Genomic DNA, 9,161 nt, shown 5'->3' with positions numbered 1-9,161 from the left:
TTAACTATTTGATTATTTCATCCGGTGAAGATTCCAACTCCGTGATACTCACTTCATCCAGTGAAGTTTGTATACCTTTCTAGCATTCTACGGACTAGCAAAACTCTCAGTTGTATCTTGTATACACCTTTAATACACACTTCTGTTAAGGAATGTATTTTTCCATCCTACTAACATATCTCATAAAATATGTAGCGATTACTAGAACAATCCGCATAGATTATAAGCATCGCTGCTGAAGATCTAATCTTATCGCAGTCAACTCTTTGAACTTTGCCGTAAACAATCTTTTGACAAGTCGAGCTTCTTCAAGGATATTATATCCAAGTCTATTAATTTTATAGATCCATTTACTTTCTAAAAGTATTTATTCCTTCAAAAGGTTTACCAAGCTCCAAGCTTGATTTTAGATACTATCTTGGATTTCATGGCTCCTAGCCATTTTAACGGAGTCAGGGCCCATCATAGCCTCTTTGTATGCAGTTGGTTTATCATTGTTTAAAATCAATTCTTTGTTCACAAATTATTTATTTGATCACAAAGTAAACCATACCTACAAAGTTCAATAGGTACTTCGATCTCCATGACTATAACACTTTGTAGACATGGGAGCCATGATCGTCGTGGCCGCTTCCAGAACCATTTCCGATGCTGCGCTACTCTGATCATCATGCTCAGGTTCATCAACCTTATCAAGTTCCATTGTCCTCCCACTGAAATACTTCGCTAGAAACAATTTCTTGGAAATAAGCAAGTAGCATCGACAAACACTTTTGTCTTTGACTTCATAGTGGAAAGAATTCCCAAATTGTTCTCTGGGATAACCAACAAAGACATTCATCCGATTTTGGTTGTAAACTCATTTACTTATGCTATGCATACCAAAATTTAAGAAAGGACTATTAGGGTTTATACCCATGCCATAACTTATATGGTGTTATTTCAACGGATTATGATGTCGCTCTATTTCGTGTAAAAGCGGTAGTCTCTAAAGCATAATCTACAAAAATATAATGGCAACATTTTATTTTATATCATCATTAATCCAACAAGGTTTGGATACGTCTCTCGAATACTCCATCATAACTATGGTGTTCCAAGAAACGTGAGTTGTGAAACAATTTCGTAACTCTCTTAGATGTTCGCTAAAACTCGTAATTCAAATATTTCCACCATGATCCAATCATAGATATTTGACTTTTCTATTACGATGATTTCCACTTCATGCTGAAATTTATTTGAATCTATTCAAATGTTTCAAACTTCTTCCTTATCGAATAAATATATCCATATGTATATACTCAATTCATTGTTGGAAGTTTTCATGAAGTAGAAGAATCTTCCGCACACAACTATGCCCAATGAACCACATACATCATCATGTATGTTTCCACTAAGTTAGTTGCCCGTTCAACTCTTGGCCTATAAACGGTATTTCAGTCATTTTCTTTAGAAAAGATTTGCAAGTGCCAAACGATTCAAAAATCAAATGACTCTAAAAATCCATTTCCATGGAGTTTCTTCATGCGTTCCTTTCTAACATAACATAAATGGCGGTTTCACTTATAAGTTGAATTTAAATCATTTGCCTTATGGCATTTTAGCGTCAGTGTTATGCATGTGTGTTTCACCATTAAGATTTATAATAACTTATCCATCGTACATGGAGTAAGGTCATAATTTGAACAACTCATTGTTTTCATTTGACCAGAGCAAAATAACAATTATTAAGTTCTTTATTATAAATCTGAAGGGCTAGGTAGAATGTCAACGACGAACATAATAACACTTTATTTTGTTCCAGACGTGTATTATTAGCACATTCCTTATCAGTCACTTAGGCCATTGTATTCTTGTATTGCGTTGTGTTGTATGACATCTCATACCAACCAATATGGTACAAATACCCAAGAACTTCATTGTGTGACCAATCAAAGAATACATTCATAACATGTATATCATCTATATACACCTGAGCTAGACTTTCTAGTCTTTTCTTTCTTTCTACCAAAATCCTTTTGTAGTTTCTCTTTCAACTTGCTCATATTTCTGAAAACACTTCAACATCAATAACTTCTAGGCTTGTTGGTCAAATACCAATAACCTTGAGGTTCGCACTTTGAAGTCGATCATCACATGACAAGTGTTCCGGATTTCAGTATTAGTAACTTTTTAATGTGATGAATAATTTCACTCATAATTTTACCCATCAAATCATGACAACTTCATGATGAAGCTACTATGGCTTACATGGATATGTGAATAATGTTAGTGCCCAACTAGTTGGAGGATCGGGACGCCTAGCGTCTTCAACCTTCGTACATTCCCATAAAACTTGTGAGTTTATGTAGTCTCACTAAATAATATTTTATTATCTTGTAATAAGGTCTTAGATATCACATATATCTCACACCTTGCTTATTTCTAAAAACAAACTTTTCAGCTCGTTACTTTTCAAACGGATTTGAACATCAAGTTTCATGGAGACAAGATAATTTTAGATACTAATTGAAACCATTGCTTTTCGAATCAGCAATTTGAGGATTACCAAAAGTTTGCAATAGGACTTAATCATTTCTTGATTCTTTAACGATACGATACCAGTCTGCAAAGTTACTTGTCAGATTTAACAATATTTCTATCTTAATTACAAGACTAGCGCAAAGTAGAAAACAGATGCCAATTCTATAAAAAATTAATTCAAATACAATTTAGACTTTGTTCATGATAAATTTGAGTTTACTATTAATTTTTAAAATAACTAAGTGAACTCCCACTCAAAACAATATCCATCGCATTGTCTTGGTGATTACACGAACCAAATCCACTACACCAAGTCCGATCATCAAGTGAGATGATGTGGTTTCAATGGCGAACATCAACATGTTCATCATATCATCTATATGATTCATGCTTAACCTTTCGGTTTGCCGTGTTCCGAGGCCATGTCTGTACATGCTAGGCTCGTCAAGTCAAACCCTAGTTTCCGCATGTGCAAATCTGGCTTGCATCCGTTGTATGCACACGTTGAGTCTATCACACCCGACCATCACGTGATGCTTCGAAACAATGAGTCTTAGCAACGGTGCTAACTAAGGACGAACACTTTATTATCTTGATTTTTAGTGAGAGGGATCATCTTATAATGCTACTATCGCGATCTAAGCAATATAAGATGCATAAAAGGATTAACATCACATGCAATTCATAATGTGATATGATATGGCCCTTTTGTCTTTGCGCCTTTGATCTTCATCTCTAAAGCACGGACATGATCTCCATCATAAACGGGCATGATCTCCATCATCGTTGGCGTAGCGTCAAGGTCAATGGCGCCGTCTTCATGGTTGTTCACCACGTGTAGCAACTATTACAACTACTTTGAAATAATACTACAACATGAAATATAAAGATAACCATAAGGCTCATGCCGGATGCCACAATACAATAATGATCATCTCATACATATTCATCATCACATCATGGCCATATCACATCACCAAACACTGCAAAAACAAGTTAGACGCCTCTAATTTGGTTTGCATATTTTACGTGATTTAGGGTTTTCGAGTAAGATCCAATCTACCTACGAACATGAACCACAACGCTGATACTAGTGTTGTCAATTGAAATAGTAAATTGAATCTTAACTATGGTGAGAGAGACAGACACCCGCAAAGCCACTTATGCAATACAAGTTGCATGTCGAGGCGTGGAGCAAGTCTCATGAACGCGGTCATGTAAAGTTAGCCCGGGCCGCTTCATCCCACCATCCCGCAAGATGCAAAGTACACATAACAAAAGACAACAAAAGCATCAACGCCCACAAAACCATTGTGTTCTACTCGTGCAACCAATCTATGCATAGACATGACTCTGATACCACTATTGGGATCCGTAGCATAGAAAACAAAAAAATTCCTACCGCGAGAACGAATAATAAGCCAAGATCTAATCTAGTAGATGGTAGCAACGAGGTGAAGATCATCATACCCTTGAAGATCGCTAAGCGTTAACGAGATTAGATCTTGTGGTTGATGTAGTCGATCACTTGCCGCTTGCAAAAGCGCGTAGAAGATCTTGACGGTGCCACAGTCGAGCAGCACCTCCGCACTCGGTCACACGTTCGGTGTTGATGATGACGTCCTTCTACCCGTTCCAGTGGGCAGCGGATGTAGTAGATCCTCCTCGGAATCCCGCCAGTACGACGGCGTGGTGGCGGTGGTGGTGGAGATCTCCGGCAGGGCTTCGCCTAAGCACCGCGGGAGTAACGGGAGGAGGGGGGTGGATAGGGTTTTGGGAGAGGGGGCACTTGGGGCACCGGCCTTGGGTGCCCTTGGGTGGTGCGGCTCAAGTGGTGTCCAGCCCCCTCCCTCTCCCTCTCTTTATATAGGTGGAACCCCCTAGGGTTAGCCCAAGATTTGAATAAGAGTCCAACTCAAAACTTACCATATGGGTGAAACCTAGGGGAAGTGGGACTCCTCCCTTTCCTTCCCCTCTGGCCAGCCATGGTGGTGGAGTCCACCATGGACTCCACCTTCCCCTTTGGTCGGCTGGCTAGGGTTGGTGGAGTCCATCCGGGACTCCACCTTCCATGGTGATTTCTTCCGGAAGGTTCTAGAACATTCTAGCGCCTTCCATAAATGCACCGGATCATTTCCAAATTTGGAAAGTGACTTCCTATATATGAATCTTATTCTCCAGACCATTCCGGAACTCCTCGTGATGTCCTGGATCCCATCCGAGACTCCGAACAACATTCGAACTCCATTCCATATTCCATATCTACTTAAAACGACATCAAACCTTAAGTGTGTCACCCTACAGTTCGAGAACTATGCGGACATGATCGAGACTCTCTCTCTCCGATCAATAACTAATAGCAGGACCTGGAGATCCATAATAGCTCCCACATATTCAACGATGACTTCGTGATCGAAAGAACCATTCACATAAAATAACAATTCCCTTTGTCTCGCGATATTTTACTTATCCGAAGTTTGATCGTCGGTATCTCCATACCTAGTTCAACCTCGTTACCGATAAGTACTCTTTACTCGTACCGTGATATGATATCCCTTGTGAACCAGTCACATGCTTGCAAGCTAATTGGATGTCATTTCACCGAGAGGGCCCAGAGTATATCTATCCGTCATTAGGATGGACAAATCCCACTATTGATACAAGTGCCTCAACCCTATACTCTCCGAACACTTAATGCCACATTTATAACAACCCATTTACGCAGCAGTGTTTGGTGTCATCAAAGCATCCATCCGCTGTAGGTGATTAACATGATCTCATGGTCGAAGGATTAAGTTACTATGCATATTAAAGCTTGAAGCACAAAGAACTAAATGACTTGATCATATGCTACGCTTACTATGGGTGTATGTCCATCACATCATTCACCTAATGATATGACCTTGCTATTAATAACATCCAATGTTCATGATCAGGAAACCATGATCATCTATTAATCAACAAGCTAGTTTAACAAGAGGCTTACTAGGGACTCCTTTATGTTTACAAAACACACAATTATTAATGTTTCCGGTTAATACAATTATAGCATGGGATGTAAAAATTTATCATGAACACTAAGATATAACAATAAACACTTTTATTATTGCCTTTTGGGCATATCTCCAACACCGCCAAGTTTGACACTCTTTTTTTCCACCAAGAGAATTATGGATCATGAAACTGGAAGGTTTGGTTACATTGCCTAGTTTCTTTATCAACTGCATTCTGAAGTGCACCAAATATTTTATGCTCTGCATGCTATATCTGTTCTTTACTTGTGCATTTGAAGCTCACAGTGCAGCAGAATGAATCTTTTGTTTGAAAATACATTCTGCTTCCCTTCTCTATTAGTTTATACATTTACCTATGTAAAGACTCTCCTTGAGTTATGTCTCAAGATATATGTATCTTCTTTCCCCATTGGTTTACAACAACATATCCTTCCATTGGCGGAGGGATTAAGTGGGGTTGAGATATGAAGGAGGATGACTTCTATATGGAGAAAACAAACTATTGCTAAAAAAACTTATCAAAAGGGCATCATTATTCATAAATTTAATGAAACTAGTTTGATGTGACCAAATGCTAGATGTACCTTGTGTTGTGTTGCTCTAGCTACTGGTTTCTTATTTAGTAGGTGTTGGCATTCGTTGTTGTCATGCTGATTTTGCATTGTTACTTGTGGGCTGGTTGCACTTGTTGTAGCTGAACTATACTACTAGGTCAGATTGGTTACTTTTTTCCTAAGATAGATGTATTCTGTCTGCAAATTTATTGATGCATGTATTGGTGGTTATCTAAAGATTGATTTCTGCTCCTAATCTATTGCCGAATTATGGCCTTTTTGTGGTTGGTCAATTAGTATACATACATGCATAGTGCATGGCAAAATCCTCATTTTGTGTTTAAATAATTTATGCATGTATGTGAGTGCCCACTGTAAATATCCACTCTGAATTTTGTTATTAATATGTAGTATATTATTTTGTATAGTATAAGTTATGCACTCATTTTGTATAGTATATTATTTTCTTAATTAGTTGTAGCACTACTATTATTTCTTGAAGAAAAATTATAAGTGGCCCTGTTTTTCTTGTCTTGTATTTTTTTTTTATCATGGTCTAGGTAGATTCTTTGTCACTGCAGCTATTTTTTTATGTATTTGTAGTAAGAAACACGCATGTGTATGGCAGTGATGACCAAATCAGTTCTCGTGCTACTAGTTGCCACGGCGGAGCGGCTGAGTGTGTCGGCGTCCATGTTCGCCCTTATTGGGAGAAAGATGGAGCAGTACAAGGTGATCGAGCATGTCCCGAGCAGCGCACCTTATTTTTGGCAACATAAACATTCAAGTCTTTTTCATCAAACTTTGGGATTTGCGAACTTTTCTACTTATTCGCACTTGGTTGCATCATATGCCACTCCATCAGCCCGAGGTTAGAATAAATGGAATTCATCCTATATCTTTGTCTGTGTTGCGCACTCAATATATAGGGATGTGAGTCCAAGTCAGCAGACCATAATTTGGATCAAATGAATGTCAGGAAGCAGGTCACATTTGAAATTGTCTTAGACTCAGTACTAGCAACCTAGCCAAATTCAACACTAGAACTGGTTGGCTGCGACAGAATTCTAGGCCTTCTTGACCGAACACCTTTGAGTGACTTCTTGCTTTGGTATTGACTGCCACTGCGGTCTATTGTGTGCTGGAATTGTGGAATTTTCGAGGTGAGGTATGCCTATCCTAAGTCCTACGTAGTCCTTCCGTGAAAACCCATTTTATGTACTGATTGTTGTTCAATCATCTCGATCGTGGGTGAAGGTGTGAGCGAGTTATCAAGTGATTGCCTAGCCGTGACAATCAGTTTAAAGGCTGGATACTAGTTTAGGAAGCTAGGTGTGTTGTGTTTTGCTTGCATTTCTTCCGGTTATAAGACACAACAAGAAATCTTTCCGATGTCATCTTATTTTGTTTTTGGGTATGGACCAGAACATAATTTTACTCTTGCCCATTGCTAATCCATTTAAGATTACAAGCTCATGAAGACTGAGCTGCGATCGAGTTATGAAATAGTTCGTTTGGGACATATAAGTAATCTCATGTTTGCATAGAGTTTTTTCCATTCAAACAGCGATTCGGATGGTTGCTTATTCTCTCTGATTAATTGCATGAAGTGCTTATTCCAGGCAGCAGAACTGGAAGACCAAGTGAAGTAACACTAGAAGTTGCTAACTAGTTGTTAGGATTAGAATCTGGGTGATGTCTCCTTGGTGCCGCGTTGGGTGCAGCCTTCTCCCTTGGTGCTCTGGCAGCCGGTGGTATCAGAGGGTTGGAGCAGTAAAGGAAGAGGGGCACATGGTGCAGTGGTTTTAAGAACGACCTGGTGCTTCAAACCGCAGAAGTTGAGTTGAAGCGGGAAACTACACAAGCAAATAAGAGGTGTCAGAAGATGTAGTTGGATTATGTTGTTCTAGGTGCTAGTATAGGATTGATCAACAATGGTAGAATCAGAAGAGGTAGCAGTGTAACATAATTGTTTTGAACCTTACTGTGTGACGACATGGAATTTGTGCTGAAATGGAGTGAGTGCTACTGATGCCGAGCATTTATCTTGAAAAATGCTAGCTGCTGATGCTACCAAGTAACTTGTACGAATTGCGTGTCGTGTATGCTGCTGCTGGCTGCTGGGAGCAACTAAAGATTACGCATATCCATGGTTAGGCACGAACTGAAGCAGTAATATATGTCAAAGATTTTATTTATATAGCCAAGCACGAGCAGACCGGTTCATCTAGCAAAGTAGATGACAGGCTCGTTCAGACGTATGCGTGGGAATAGGGGATGTTGATTTGGGGATGCACTTATTTTATTAGGAGAAAATCATTATACTTAGTGATATACTCCCTCTGTCTCACGAAACATGTCGAAGATTTATTAAAATTTAGATGTACCTACACACTAAATAATAGTAGTAGATACATTCAAATTTTTAATAAACCTTCGAAATATTTTGTGGACAGAGGGGGTAGATAATTAGTCGGCCACATAAATCATGTGATAAGTTTTTGGTTTCCCCGTCCCAATTAAATTGATGACGATGCTGGTGAACATTTGAGGCTATTCCAGTGACAGCAAACAATCAACTGGCACCCCGCGCACAGTTATTGGGTGTGGGCGCTGGAATGGCATCAAGTCATCAACAATGCCTCGGTTTTAGGGAAGGAGAGTTTATTATCATTAGAAAGACCTTCCAGATCACGGACGGGACAGGTCAGCGATCCATGTGCCTTTGCGTGTGAGCCGTCCATCTCTTCAGATTACTTCTTTCCCGCCTGAGAACTTAAACAGTCCCTCTGCCCTTCAACCTGGGTAGCCTCTCCCTCTATAAGTACAAGTTGCTGGTGACATTCCGCGTGCGGGTATCGTGTGTGACTTTGACTTTTACTTGTCGAGGAGAGGAGAAGAGAGGAAGCGAACATGATCGTCGGTTGGATCGCAGGCGGGCGTGCCGGAGTAGAGTCGTGGTGGAGCGTACGCCAAGGTTGAGGTATTTGACTCTTTCTTTTTCTTCTTCTTATTTTTTTGTTGGCGGCAAGTGGATTCTGCCTGGATCCAGCGTTGGTACTTGTTTCGG

Source organism: Lolium perenne, chromosome 4, assembly GCF_019359855.2.
Source record: "Lolium perenne isolate Kyuss_39 chromosome 4, Kyuss_2.0, whole genome shotgun sequence".
NCBI lineage: Eukaryota > Viridiplantae > Streptophyta > Magnoliopsida > Poales > Poaceae > Lolium > Lolium perenne.
This window is presented reverse-complemented; position numbering follows the sequence as displayed.